The sequence below is a fragment of the Corvus kubaryi genome, unplaced genomic scaffold (genome assembly GCF_017639235.1).
Source record: "Corvus kubaryi isolate FWS band 111438036 unplaced genomic scaffold, C.kubaryi_AGA036_p1.0 37265, whole genome shotgun sequence".
In the NCBI taxonomy this organism is placed as follows: Eukaryota; Metazoa; Chordata; class Aves; order Passeriformes; family Corvidae; genus Corvus; species Corvus kubaryi.
Window position 1 is genome coordinate 3,140,140 of NW_024581080.1, and position 14,643 is coordinate 3,154,782.

At 51.2% G+C, this 14,643-nt stretch overlaps 1 protein-coding gene across 3 annotated transcripts in view; it reads right to left on the minus strand.

Moving 5' to 3' along the window:
• Positions 1-14,329, minus strand: part of ZMAT4 (zinc finger matrin-type 4) — a 48,116-nt gene extending 33,787 nt beyond the window's left edge. For all 3 annotated transcript variants that reach the window (XM_042024941.1, XM_042024942.1, XM_042024940.1), the window contains exon 1: positions 14,173-14,329. The gene's annotated coding sequence lies outside the window, so the exon portion shown is untranslated. The remainder of the gene's footprint in view (positions 1-14,172) is intronic.
• Positions 14,330-14,643: the final 314 nt, after the last annotated feature.

Below are 14,643 nucleotides of genomic sequence, written 5' to 3' on the forward strand. Positions count from 1 at the left end.
AACCTCAATCCAGCAACCAAGCCAGAGACAGGTAACATCACCTTCATTTGCATGCAGCCTGCAATGCTAGTACAAACCCTCATTGCAAAAATCAGAGTAAATCAACAGCTTCTCAGTATTAGTTCAGCATTCTGTGCTCTGGTAACAGAGTCTAAGTCTATTGTCCTTAAATGGAATCATCTGTCCCCCTTTATAGCAGCAGGGGCTGAACAGGCTTATCCAGGAACTGGATCTCAGGCATTTTCTCTAAGCAGTAAGTTCTGATACAGGTGTGGGATGTGTTTCCCTCGATATCACAGGTTGAGCACCAGGAGAACATGGTGGTTCTGCTGATGATGTGACCGTTGTGTACCACGATCCATGTGTAAATATTCGAGTTACCTAATGTAAGTCTCTCTGGAATAGGAGACCCTCACATAATGCACCCAGAGCACAGTTACACATGACAGAAGCTCCCGCTCTCCTGCCTTGCTACCAAATCCTGGTGCACCTTCCCTGCCGCTCTGCCTGGCATCACTTGAGCATCTCAGTGAGGCACAGCTCCTAGCTGCCTCCATCCCACTCTGTGGAGGACAGCCTGGCACTGGGTTGCTCTGACCCCCCCAAGCAGTTCCTCGGATCCCAGTGCTGCCTCCAAACTGCCACACTCCCGTGGAACCGCTGGCGGAAGGATGGGGTGACCCTTCTCTCCCAGGGCAGTTCAGGGACCAGCTCTCTTCGCTTGGCTTCAAGCACTGGATGCACAGGTGAGCAGCAGCAGATCCTGGTTACCTGAAATCTCCCTGTGCCACCGGGAGGCACAGCAAGCCTGGGATTGACAGAGCCTGCAGCATGGCAGGGTCCCCTTGTCCAGGTGCAGAAATGTAACCGGGTGTCCTCATGCCTGGGATCCTGGCAGAGGGTTTCACTGTTGCTTTTTTCAGGCATTGCTTTTTCACCGTGATGAAAAGGACAGCAAGGCAGAGCAGAAAGGAATAGGGATTAGGAAAAACAAAAGAACAAATGGAAGCAATGCCTCCTTCACACTTTTGCATGAATATATTAGGCTAAACTGCTATGAGGATTCAAGCATATGTAACCTTGGCTACTTAAAATCATTAGAAAGCTCTGGTAACAATAATTGCTCTAGGCAAAACTAAATTTTGACAAAAAATAAGATTCACCTTAGCAAGGAAGATTTCCACACAAGCAATCCACTACCAGCACCCATTTATAGAAATCACCCTTGCATAATTGCCACTGAAACCAAGACAGAACAAGTTTAAACTCAAGCACGAGTCACTGACTTGAGAAAACAGACAATTACCTGTCCCACAGAAATGCAACAGAGGAGCAAAAGTCTCTTCCCCTCCTCAGCAGCCGCCAAAGGATGTCCAGATAACACGCAGTGAAATGAATGCATGAACATGCCCCTCTCCACCACCCAGGTTTTAAAGCTGCCACAGTCCCCAGGATGGCACCGGCTGGTCTTGCACCAAGACCACAGGGAAGGTCCAGGGCTGGTATTTGGGGATCTGCACAGGAGCCCTGTTGCATGCAAGAACCAAATGTCTGCTTCCTACAAAGGGATTGGTACAGAGGTGCCACGGCCACAGCAAAGCTGGATGATGGGTTCTCTCTCAGAGCTGCAAGGGCTCCCCTCTGTAGCAAGAGGCAGACTCTAGACAAGAAACCCTGGGAAAAAGAACACAGCTTTGTGATGCGAGTGCCCGGCCTAAAACCAGCACTTCTTCCTCTCCAGAAAAGCTCCCTTCCCTGTTTCTGTCTCATCTCAGATACCCTTTGCAGTACTCTTCTGTGGGTTAATCCGAGCAGTGATTTATTAACTTCTTCTGCCTGCAAGTGTGATAAAGGGAGTTCATAAGCAATTAATATTCATGTATTTCTAATCACTTAATACCACTGTGACTCTCCCTGCCGACACATGCCTAACTACTCCAGGACTGACCAGCCCTCAGCTGACCTCACCACACAGCCCATCTGTCAAAATGCAGCACAGAAGGGAGGGGTTTCCCTGCCACCAGCCATCGGCATGTCCTTGGCTGTGAGGGACACTCAAGGACAACCGCAGGTGCTGAGCAGGGTGGGACATGTCCCTGAACACTCTGAGAGACTTTTCTTCCCGAGAACTGAAGAATTAACACGGGGTTCATAACCTTGTCACCTGGACGCAAACTGTCATGCTGAGCAGAAGCACTTGGTCTGCACACCAAGGTATAAATATCTGAAACTCCTAGTGTCCTCCTCCTCAGGTGGGGACATGACAGGGCCTCTACCAAAAATGCCAATTGCTTTGTCTCTTTCAGTGGGGTTTATTACGGCCTCCTGTGCCACACTCCAGTACCAAGTCCCCTCCCTGCTCCAGATCCATGGCCTCTGCACATGTCAGCTCAGGCTCATTGTGTCATAGGAGACCTCGTTTGCAAAACCTTGTGCCATATGGTTGCGATTCTTCTCAGCAGTTTCAGAGACTGTAACAGCTCAATGAAAATCAATTTGACCAGACTGACTCCGGTTTTTGGCAATGTCCAGAAAGGTGCTAAGCTGCACTAAATTTTAGAGGATAGCAACCCATAATTGACATCAGAAACATATGCAAAGTCCAATTCCTTTCTAAGGAAATGCTTTGCACCACCTGAATCCCACCAGATGCGGTGACATGCTGAATGTGTCCCTGCCACACAGGCGAGTGGTGGAAGTGCCCCTGCAGTAAGTGCTTTTGGGATCCAGACCCAGTAAATGGCTCCAGGACCTCAGTCAGGGCTGGAGCTCCAGCAGCAGGTGCAGGTTGCTGCTGCTGCCATTTGCTACTGCCACAGCACTTGGGCCCTGCTCTCACAGCAGCAGCAGGAGCTCCTAGCAATGCCAGCAAACACTTCCCATCATGTTTCTGACAAATGCTGCTGTAATCTCCTTTCCAGCAATCCTCCCTTAGCAAGACACTTCTATTTTTACTGTTACATACCCTATTCTCAAGTTCATTGCCCATTTTTCAAGCAATGAGCTCAGTGAATAGTGAAAGAAGTTTTTTATTAATGGGAAATTCAAAACTGGTAGCAACAGTTCCAGAGTACATGACAAACACGAACAAGATAGAGTCTTTTTAATTCCAAGTTTCACCTTTTGCATCACTTCACAGACCACCCTTGGTGGCGTTCCCTGTCAATTATTTCTATATTTCAACAATAAGCAGAAACTCATGAAAATCCTGGGAAGCTTCAGATGACTTCATGTCACTGCAGGGCAGGAGTTTGAACATCCAGCACCAGCCCTCACCTGACCAGCCAGCAGCAGACAACCCATAGCTCTTCCAAAGGTTCCTCCTGTGCTGCTCACAAACCCTGTCAACTCGGAGCACCCGCTCAGGAGGGGAAGCCTTCAATGGGGACAACACAGGAAGGGCCTAAATCTGAGACTGGAGCCAAGACCCTGGTTAACTGCTGTCTGAACTCTACAGCACACGCCTCAGGACACACGTAGAAGGTACCAGCAGACATCCTGGGAGTTGCTGACTTGGCTGCTGCAGGTGCAGAGCCACACACCCAACCTCTTCCTTGCCCTGCACTAGGGCTGCCCTGGGGAGGGCTCATGGAAACACAGAATAGTTGAAGTGCCTTTCCTGGAGTCTGCTCCCCAAGGTGCTCGGTCCATCACCTGTTGGTTGCAGGGCACCAGGAATTCCTGTACACTTTCCTGTTTTCTATTGCCCAATCAAAGACAAGGAGTCCCACAGGAAATACCAGATTCAGCAACTTGTTTTTTTCCAGTCAAGAGGAAAGAAAAAAATTGTGGTCCCTTATCTGATTTACTCTTGAAGGCCTATAATCACCTTTTCCAAAATTAACAGCTTCTGAAATCTCCATATTGGAGCACAAGAGAAGCGGCAACTGAGCACATGCACGAACGCCAAATGCAAACAACAAGTCAAAAATTAAATGTCCTGATTTTCATGTTATGAATTATTTGTGGCTTTTGCTGCTGTCACTCTCCCGTGGATTAACATCTCGTGTAACACCTCCTGTTTTTGTCTGTTGTTTAATTTGTCTTGCAATAAAAAGAAAAAAAGCCTTTACTAATAATTAATGTGCTTTGAGCAACTCTGTCACTGCACTTACATCGAGGCATCTGAAGAAATGCAAAACTGCCTTTTGAAGTGCCTGATTTCCCAGCACAACAAGACAATGGCTGAGCCTGTTCCATGAGTGCAATTCTCCTCCTGCTTTTATTGCCTTGAGACAGTCTGGGTGCTGGAGGCCATGGCAGCCAGGACCTGGGCTGGGATGAGGCAGACCAGGGCAATTCTGTGCTGCTGGCTCTCCCTGGCAGCCACAGACAGGACAGAACAACCCATCCCATGGTGACAGGACTCTCTGCAGCCCACTCTGAGCTGATGCAAGAGCCCAAATTCAAAACCATGGGATCTGCAGACTCAGCCTGTACCAGCTCCTGAATTTCCTTGCTGTCCCTCCATAGTCCCAGAGAGGTGGAGCAAGGGCCCGTAACGGATAATGCCGTGTCCCTACCCACAAAGAGCTCCCTACGAGCCACATCTCCAGAGGATGTGTGTGCTATTTTCAGTTTTTCCCATTCGCCTCCCAAATCAAAGATGTTCCATGTCCCTCCAGCTGTGCTGCACATCTGCCATCTCTACCATGCTTCACCTTCCCTGCAGTTCTTGTTTGGTTTGGGGTTTATTCCAACTCCCTCCATTCCCTAAATCCTCTACAGAGTCAATTTGCTTCACTTCTGCACTGAGCCTTTGATGCATTTTGACACGCTTTATTGGAGCCTTGAAAATCAGAACAAGATTGTGTGTGGCATGAGCTGGGGAGCAGGAGAGATCCTGCACGTGGCTGCTGCATGTGTCAGCACAGAGAAGAGAGGTTGTGGAGAACAACAAGGGGGAGACAGAGCCTCAGTGCAGATGAGGCTCAGCCTCAGCACCCCAAATGCCTAACTTCACACAATTTCCCCCAGTGTAAGCAGGCAAGTTGCTCATTTACCAGGGTTGACTTCTTGATAGAAGTGCCCAAGGCGCCAGGCTGGACAGGACTTGGAGAAACCTGGGCTAGTGAAAGGTGTCCCTGCCCATGGCAGGGAACTGGAACAAGGTGATCTTTAAGGTCTTTTCTAACCCAAACCATTCTGGGATTCTGTGCTTGCCAGGAGTAAGAAAGGTACAGTCACACATCAACAGTGCCCTCTCAATGGATGGAGATGGTGTTTTTGAAAAGAGCCTCTCAGCTTTCATGCCACTGTGGGGAGGAAATTGCCAGAGATGTCTCACTGAATTCCCAAGACTCACGAGCTCTGGGCTAGAGGGAAAGCTGCCAGATGTTCCCATCTCCTCACCTGATCATCAAGGTACCCTTTATATAAATAGAACCAAGAAAGAAAACAGCCTGATGAACACATCAGGAAAAGCAGTGCTCTCTGGCAGAGGGAAGCCAGGAGAGACAGGCAATGTCCTCCAGGCAGAACAACAGTAGGGCCAAGTCTCCAGGTGTGCCTCTGTAGCTCCTACCTGCACCACACCAGGCAGCACAGCACCCACCTGATGGGGGAGCAAAAGCAAGAGACTCAAGCGTGGCACTAAAATCAGACAGTGACTTTTTGATCTACTGCCTGTTTGAAGTGGGAACAAAAGGCAAGCAACAGAAATTACAGGCACATAGATTCAGAGAGCAAAGGACAGATCTGGGCGTGCAGCAGACAAGCCCTCCATGCCCCAAATTGCCTCAGGGGAGATGAGGGAAGGACACTGCCAAGTTTAGAGGGAGCCAGACTGCAATTCTGGGAGTAGCATCATTCCTTCCCTACAAATGCAAGTATCCCGTTAAGCACATGAAGTTTTCTAATTATTCACACTGCACCATGTAGCAGGGTTTAATTGCAAACATGTGCTGATTTGAATAAAAACGCATTTTAAAAAAATTTGATATACTGTGATTGTTTTAATACAGTTTGTAGAAACTCAAGGGAGAGCAATCACATTTCACACCTCAGGGTATTGATTCTGCGTACTGCACACTTCAAGGACGGGGCTCTGTCACTCACTCCAGCATGACCAGGTGGCACAGCTCAACCCTTAGCAGTGGGCACAGCCTAGAAACCTCCTGAAATAAGGATTAAAGCAGACCTGTGCAGGTTTCCCAGAGACTACACTGGAGACAGAGGGGCTGCTGGAGTCAGATGCAGAAGGGAGGGACTCACCTGCATTAGGATGGCTAGCAAAGGAGGGACCCTGACCCAGGACCCAGCTGCTGCAGGCACCTCCCTGTAGGAACAGATTTTCCTTGACTAAGCCCTGGCCAAACCCCAGCCTGGGGAGGATGCCTAGTCCAGCACAGCCTGCTCTGAAAGCCTGGCACCTGCTCCCGCTCGCCTCCACATCCCACTGCTCTCCCTCCACACCTCCTCCCATCCCACCACCCAGGGCATGTTTTTGGCAGCTCTCAGTGCCCCCGGTCATGAGCACTGGCTGCTGCAGCCCCGCAGGGACCCAGGCTCCCCAGGGACCCTGCCAGGCGTCAGGGCGTCGCGGGGCCGGAGCACGGGGTGCAGCGAGGCATCTTGCGGGCTCACATGCTGCAGAGCCAGGGTTACCATGTGATGCTCATGGTTGCTATGGAAACGGTGGTTTCTCACAAAAAGATGCATAAATAGCCTCTGCACTCCTTGAGTGTGGGCGCAGCCAGGCTGTGGGCACCCCGGTACCAGGGGTCACTGCTGCCCGGTCCAGGCCCCGCGGCGCAGGTGGAGCAGACAGCGAGTGGCTCTCGCACAGCCCCTCTCTGCAGTTATCATCAGGACAACACGTTTATTTTTGGATTAGCAGGACCTACTTTTTCCAGTGGCTCCCTAATAACACACAAAATGGCAGGAAGCAAGGCAAACTGAATCCCAAGCCAGCAGCCCGTTGCCTCTGGTACTTTGCATAATCAGGGCTTGTCAGTCCCCATCAGCTTCAGCTCAGAAACCCAAGAGGAAAAGCCATGTAAGGTGGCAATGGACTTAGAAGAAGCCTCCAGAGAACAAATCTGTCCATCGCTGATGGGGGATTATTTTAATTCTGGATCCCTGATAAAAGCCTGCATGCTGGCCTAGCTGGCTAAGCTAAAGCACCTCTTCCCAAAACCACAATCAGCCTCAGCAGCACTAACCCCAGATCAGTTTACTGCCCCTGCTAACAGCACTAAATGCTCCCTGCCCAGCAGCAGTTAACCAAGTTAGAGATAGCAGAGGCAGAGATGCTCCTGGTTATCCACGAGTTTTCAGCCGAGGTGAAGCAGGTGGGCTGAGCTCCTCTCCCCTCCCTAGGATGGTTCCTCTCCCATCCTGTATTTGCCAGCCAGAGATGATTCACCGAGTGCCACCTGCTGAGGATTTACAGGAGCTCAGGTGCCACCAAGGCAGCTGAGCAACTCTGGCCAGGAACCCTCTCTGCTTGTGATGATTGATGGACTCTGCTCCCTTCAGCCACAGCTCCCTGCTACAGCAGAGTCATCGATGAAATGATGTAGAAACAAGACACCAGGAATGCAAATGTTTCCAGAGTCCCCCAGTTAGCACAGAGCAGCTAAACCTCTAGCCTCATTTAACTGCACATGCAAATTCCACATCCTCTAAAGGGTATCAGCAGATTTCATTAAACTCCTTCTTATTATCATGTAATCTGCCAATTAGTTTTGTGAGCACCAGCAAACAACAAGGAGCTTTATCTTAAGTAAAACATAGAATATTTACATCCTTCTTACAGCATTTTCTTTATCTTTGCCCATCCTTGGTTTAAAAAAGAAAAAACAAACCCCTCCTTTTGTCTGCATTTGCTCTCTTCTAAGAAGCAGGAGCATCCCCCACTCTTGGCCACACTAAGCAGAAGCATGCTGGACTTTTAAGTTTTATGTCAGACTTGCCTTCCTTGTGCTTGGGAGCATCTCAGCAAGACACTTGGATAATTCATGTTTCATTTTCTCCTCTGGAAAAAACACCATTCCATCCCTTACCAATAGATGAGCAATGAGAAATGGTTCATCAATGCCCACCGCAGTGCTCCAGCCCCATGAACCAAAGGGTCTCCAGAAATGCAAATTGTTCTATTTTTGTGAGAAATTAAACTGCCATTGCAGAAAGGCTGGAGCTGGGCACGCTCCGGGGTGGGCACCGGCTGCTCCTTTCAGAGACCAGCTCTGACTCATAGGTTTGGAAAGGTCTCCCTTTCCCTGCATAGTCTGGGGACTCCAATTCCTACAGTATTTATTAGGCATCCCCACGGTACTCAGAAGCAACAGAAAGGCATTAAAACAAGTTAATGTGTTTCATACATCAGTTTTCCAAGTGGAGTTTGCAGGTTATCCTGCAACCATGGCTGTCAGTCTTACGGTCTGGCGAGGAGGAAAAAAGGCTCAAAAATGCTTCTCGTATGTTCTGCAAAAGCAAAAACATCCCAGCTGCTTCGTAATGTCCTTTCTTACCCACTGTCAGAGCAGAGCACTACGAATCAGCTCCTCACATCCCTCTGTCTTCACTACCCTGTCCCCAGATGTGGGGATCTGCTGGGACCTCCCAGCCTGTGCCTCCAGGAGCAGGCAAGGAGAGCAGCCCGACACCTCCTCACAAAGGCACAGCAAGCTGAAAGTGCAGTAAAACCCTCTGATAATTAAATAGAGACAATAACAGGACCCCACACTCTGTGTGGCTCCTGTCCCCACCAGACTAGCATGAACTACAGCTGTGGGCTTGAAAATTAGACAGATTAATTATTGCTACAATTAGTAGTATCGTGAATCATCTCTGGTGGCAGGAAATAATATTGTCATAAACTTGTCTAATTGCTCAGTATTTTCAAATGAGCAGTTGAATCCGCAGTTATCATCTTGATGCTTTCACTAGTGACACTGTGGGATGGAAAACACAGAATTGATTAATTAGTTTTCATTTTAAGTCAAACTAAACTCTGGCTTCCCTCTGCCACGTGCTGTCACTGCAGCCAAGACTGAAGCTCGGAGGTGGCAAGCACAGACGTGGAAGACACCACCAGCGTCCTGAGATACAGGGTTACTGCTGAGAGCAGGGGAACTGCCAGCCTGAGCACCCTCGTCACACACCGAGGCCACAACAGTTTCTGCCTCTAATACAATCAGCTCACATGTGCTTATTATGTATCAAATAACAGAGGGGCTTGCACAGCATTCTGTACAACAGAGGGTTTAACCGACTAATTTATGGTTTCAAATGCAGTGGGTGTTCAATTCCATCCCGTTCCTGGGGGTTTCTGACAAACCACTCTAGGTGCTGCAGATCCAGCACTCCAAGCTTTTCCCATTTTCTCGGTGAATTTTGAAACCAGAGCATGTCTCACCTTCACAGCTCACTGCTGGGTGTCATGTCTCTGGCTGCATCCTCAAGTCAGCTTTAAATACCAATGTCTCACTTCACCACCAGGTCCACCCACTGTTTTTAAGTGGCTGGATCAAATTTAGGAGCAGTTTTGAGTTCACAGAGCGGTTCCCCATGTCTCCTCATGTTCATGTCACTTTCTGCGAGCTGTGCATGCAGCTCCATCACAGCCAGCTCACAGGCAGTGGGGACCTTGCTCAGGTGCCCTTTGTGACACACACAAGTAACATGTATGTGACATATAAGCAAGCAGATCAAAGCAGGAGACAAGTGACACCTCTAAGGCCTCAACTGCTGATGCTGACAGACTGGAAAGGTTTATTTATACTCTCCCACCTTCAGGATTTGTTTAACCAACAAAGATGCATTGGCAAAAACCAGGTCTAAGCTTAACTATACCTTCTACCCCATCTCCCCTTAAACAAGGCAAAGTAAATATATTTCTGCTTCAGAATTAAGAGCAGCAATATTCTTCTCCCCTATCGCTTTCTAAATGAAGCTCCTGAAAACTATTTTTGAAGCTTCCCAGATTCACTTCCAGACCTGCTCCCTGCTGTGCTCAGGAGAAACGGATTAAACAAGTCTTTTGAAGAGCAGCTGCCCATAAGCTGCTCTGGGGACAGCTCAGCTCAGCTTTTTCCATGTCTCCTGGAAGCAGGACAGCCACCAAAACTCCCAGGGCCAAACCTCCATGTATCGGCAAAATGCTGCCATTGGGTGAGCACTGCACCCCAGGCTTGAGTCCCAAACATCCAGGGCTGGTGAAGTCACCCATGTCCCTGACAGCACAGTAAAGGCCTAAAACCCGTCAAGCATTGCAACAACACGCGAGTCTTGATACTGCAAATATCCATCTCCAGCCATTTCTAGTTAATGAAACAAAGCAAACTGTCGAGGAAAATGGGAACACTACAGCAAAAACAACAACAAATTAAACTCTAATGCAATTAGAGAGTAATTAGGGATCTATCCTCCGGGAGCATTTTGGAACTCTGGGTCTTTCTCAAAATCTGATCCCTCTGCAACTTTATTCCTTTCTAGTTAATAAGGAAGAAGTGAGTGGCATGGCTCCCCCTAGTTCCCTGCAAAATGCCATCTTCTGCTCTGCAGGAGCAGGAGGTGGTGGCAGGTAAAGCATTCACACCTCCGGGCTGAGGAAAATGCAGGTGTCAGCAGAACAGGGTGCAAAGGGAGAACAGAAACCACTGCCTGCGTCTGCTGCAAGGTGACCAGAAACACAAAGACCCAAATGCTCTTGTGCACAAGCCAGGCTAAGCAGGCACAAGCTGACAGCAGAGCATGAGCCACCCCAGAAACCCCTTTGTTTTCCTGTGCACAGCTCTGATACAAGCCACAACCCAGAAAAACATGTATTTATTACCTCTTGACTTTTTAAATGTACTCACAAATGTACTCCTATATATGCTTTAACCAAACCTCTCAAGCTTGCTGCAGGACAGAGCAGGGCAGCCTTTGGACGTCAGTCCCTGCAGTGCCCTGGGCAGGGTACAGGGAGCCCTCAGCACCCACAGGTGCCCCACAACCTGCACACTGCCTGAGCTGCCTCCCTGCATCCCAGCAGATTTGCAAAGGAGCGTTTGGCATGGCCTTCCCCAGAGGGCAAGGGACATGGAGTGTGGTACCAACAAAGCATCCAGGAAATGGCACGAGAACTGAAACGAAGAGGCAAAGATGCACTGTCCCATTCAGCCATTTCTCCATCCAGGCTCATCCACATGGTGCCTGAGGGTTACAGCAAAGCCTGGCGCTGTTAAACCTTCCTCTGGGGGATGCAGACACAGTGAACGCTCTCTTCAGAGGGTGAGGTGGTACGGCAAGAAGAAAAGCTTTCTCTCCATTCCCTTAGGCTGCTGCTATTCCTGGGGGCAGCCCCGTCTGCATTTCACAGCTCCAGTACCTCTCAGCAAGGGGTGTTTTTCATGCTTTGAAAGGAATAATAAAGCTATGTCCTGCCATATGTGCTGCTACCTGCCCAGCAGATGCCAGGGAGATAACCCCCTCCACGTTCAGCAGAAGAAGGCACCTGTGCAATGAAGGGAGGTGAGAACCTTAATCTTCAACTGTTTCTGTGCCCAAATCTGCCCTTGGGACACCCAGAGCCCCGTTCTGGCCTAGAAATTGGCCCAGTTCCGATCTCTCAAACCAGTTCTGGATCTCAAGTCACACCTCCTTCCTTGGGAGCTTAACCCAGATAAAGCGAGAACCCCAGATTCTAAAGTGCCCGGGGCAACAGGGCAAGGACCAGCCAGGACCAGCCCCAGGACCCCTCTCAGACCCCACAGCCATTTCCTAGAGGGTTTGAAGAGCCTGCCCAATTGTGAAAGAACACCTTGCAATGGAAAAGGGTACGATTAGAGACTCATGGGTCTCAAAAAGACACCAACTCTTGGTCAAAAGTTGCTTCTTGCAAAGGAATAATTCTCAGTAAACCCTCGCTATTGTCATCTGCACTTAACCACTGACATGAGGCATGAGGGCTGTCTGTTGGGGGGCCTGGGGATCTTTCCTTCCTCCCTGCAGGGAGGGATTATAAATCCACCACCAGATCAGCTCCGCCATCAGCATTCCCAGGTATATCCCCAGCATGACAAGGGGGAGAGGTGGTGTAGAAGCCATAAATCCCCAGAGAGAGGAAGCCAGCTGCTCCTTGTGAGCAAGGTGCTCAGTCAGCAAGGACCAACTGGCTGCACCAATTCCTCTGCAAACTGGAAGCAGCAAATAAAACAAATCCAGGCAAATATCAGCAAAACAACTCCTTACATAGACACCTTTTCAAGTGGGGGCAGTCAGCAATGCTGCAAATAGCTGGGGAGGCCTCTCAGGGTGCAGTACACCTGGAAAAGTGAAAGGCAGCAGCACTGCACCTCCTCTGTGCTGTCCAGGGCAGGAGAAGGCAGAAAAGCCTGAGGAAGGAAGGCTGGATGCAAAAGAAAAGTTAAGACTGAGCAACTCAGCGCCAAGGGAAATGACTTCTGAAACACCCCAGCCAGGCACACGCAGAACCATGGTGCAATGTATGGACAAGGATCAATTATTTGGAGTGACTCAGAAGTGACTAAGAATGATCACATAATATCAACTGTGAGGGCTGGAAATCACCCCAAATTTTGTAACAGTCCCACCCCAGGATGTGGCCTGAAGGCAGGATCCTCCCCAGGGACAGGGATGCAGGAGGTGCTGGTACACGGACACTTGCATCACGAGGTTTATAACCTACACATCTACACTGTTCTGGGAGTAAGAAAGGATTCCTGACCTCCTGCTTCTGATAAAAAAAGGGGGAAAGACCCATTTGTACTCTAGAAAGCTCCTGTGCTGCCTCTCCTTCTTGTCCCTTCCTACAGTAGATGAGTCACTGTCTAGAACCTTTAGCAAAACACCTCTTATTGTTTATCGGGCCCCTGCTATTCCCTGCCCCACAACACAGTGCAGTAAGTGTCAGGCAATGCTCCAGGTCAACCATCCCCTTCCTGTAGAATGACGAGAGCCCCAAAGCTGAAGCCCCTCTGCCCAGTGTCCTCTTTTCCAAGCTGCTCTTCCCCAACAGCATCCCCCTGCTCACCGTTCACCTCTCACCTTCCGGGGCCGGTGGTTGTGTTTTGCAGAGGGATTGCACGTGCTCCTGCAAGAGCAAACAGCACGACCTCATGCAGAAAATGCAAACTGATGATTTTTAACTCAACACTCCGCAAATCTTGTTCTTCATCAAATACCACCCACTCAGGTCACTTTACCATCGCGGGAGGTTAAAAGGCGTGTACGGCTGCCCCAGGGGCAGCCACCCAAGCATGATTAGCATCAGGAACCAGGGGGGCACTGCCCAAGTCCGGTATCACTAACTGAGGTATACAAACCGCTAGCAATCCAGACAGCACAAGGGTCAGTTGCCAGAGATCCTTCACACAGCCCAAACCAGGTTAAGTTCGCTCACGCTGTGCCAGGGACAGCTCTGGCTGGGCTCTGACCTACGGACACCCCCAGTGCAACACGTGGGGCCAGGCAGCCCCACGGCGCTGCTCGGACCGATCCTTTCGTCGGCCGGAACAGCCGCTGCAGTCGCTCAGGGCTGTCCCCAGGGACGGCGGCCCCAGCCCGCAGCTCAGCTGCCTCTCTGCAACGGAGCTTTTGGTCTCCAAGCCCTGCTGGGTTAGGAAGTTCTCCAAACTTCCCAAACAACACAGAGAACGGGCTTGTTTTTCCTGCATCTACAGACATCCACGCTCGTATCCCAACAGCCCCGGAAGCTCCCGTTCCCACGCCGGACCATGGGGATGCCTGTGCACAGTTCATTTCGGCAAAGAACCCCGAGGTGCACCAACCACCAGCACAGGGGCTGCTTCCCAAGAGTCCTGCACCCAGAGGCCTGGCTGCCTCCGGCCGCCGCCTCACAGGTGAATGCAGCATTCCGTAAAAACTCCACCGGGAAAACACTCCTAGGCTTGGCTCGGGTCTGGACCCCTCGCAGGGCGTGCGCCGGTCACCACCGACCAATGCCGTGGGTCTGGGGGCGGCACGGGGGCAGAGCCGCCCGCTCCCTGACGGGTCGGACCCGCATCCCGGCTCCATCCGCAACAGCGCTGGCATCGCCCGAACCGCCCCGGCCGCCGCTCCCAGCCGGTACCGGATCGCCTCCCACGGCCCGCACTGACACGGCTATTAACAGGCTCTGATTTCTCTGCAAACTTTCCTCCAACTCCCATCAACAGCTCCCCGCAACAACCCCCGCGCGAGCCGGCGGGTCAGTGTCGGTACCTTCGGGTCCGGCAGGTGCCTCCGGGGCCGGTGGCCAGTGACTCCAGGGCCGGTGCCTCGGGCGCGGAGAGGCCGCTCCAGCCGGGCGCCGGGACCGCTCCCCCGGGGTCCGGGGCCGCCGCAGCTGCAGCCGCAGCTCCCGCCGCTCCGCCGAACCCAGGCCGAGTGCGGCGGGGGGCGGCGGGCGGGGCCGGGCCGGGGCCGCGGCTCCTCCCCGGCAGCGCCATTGGCTCCGCCGCGTTCCGCAGGCCCGCCCGCCCCCGGCCCCGCAGCCCCCGGCCCCGCGGGCAGGTCGGGGCACAGCGGAGCCGTCCGGTCTGGTCGCTACCCGGGGCACAGGTCTGACACGGGCAGAGAGCGACAGGACTCGAGGAAACGTCTTTGAACTGAAAGAAGGAAGATTTGAATCAGATGTGTGAAGAGATTCCTCCCTGTGAGGATGGTGAGGCCCTGGCACAGGTTGCCCAGAGA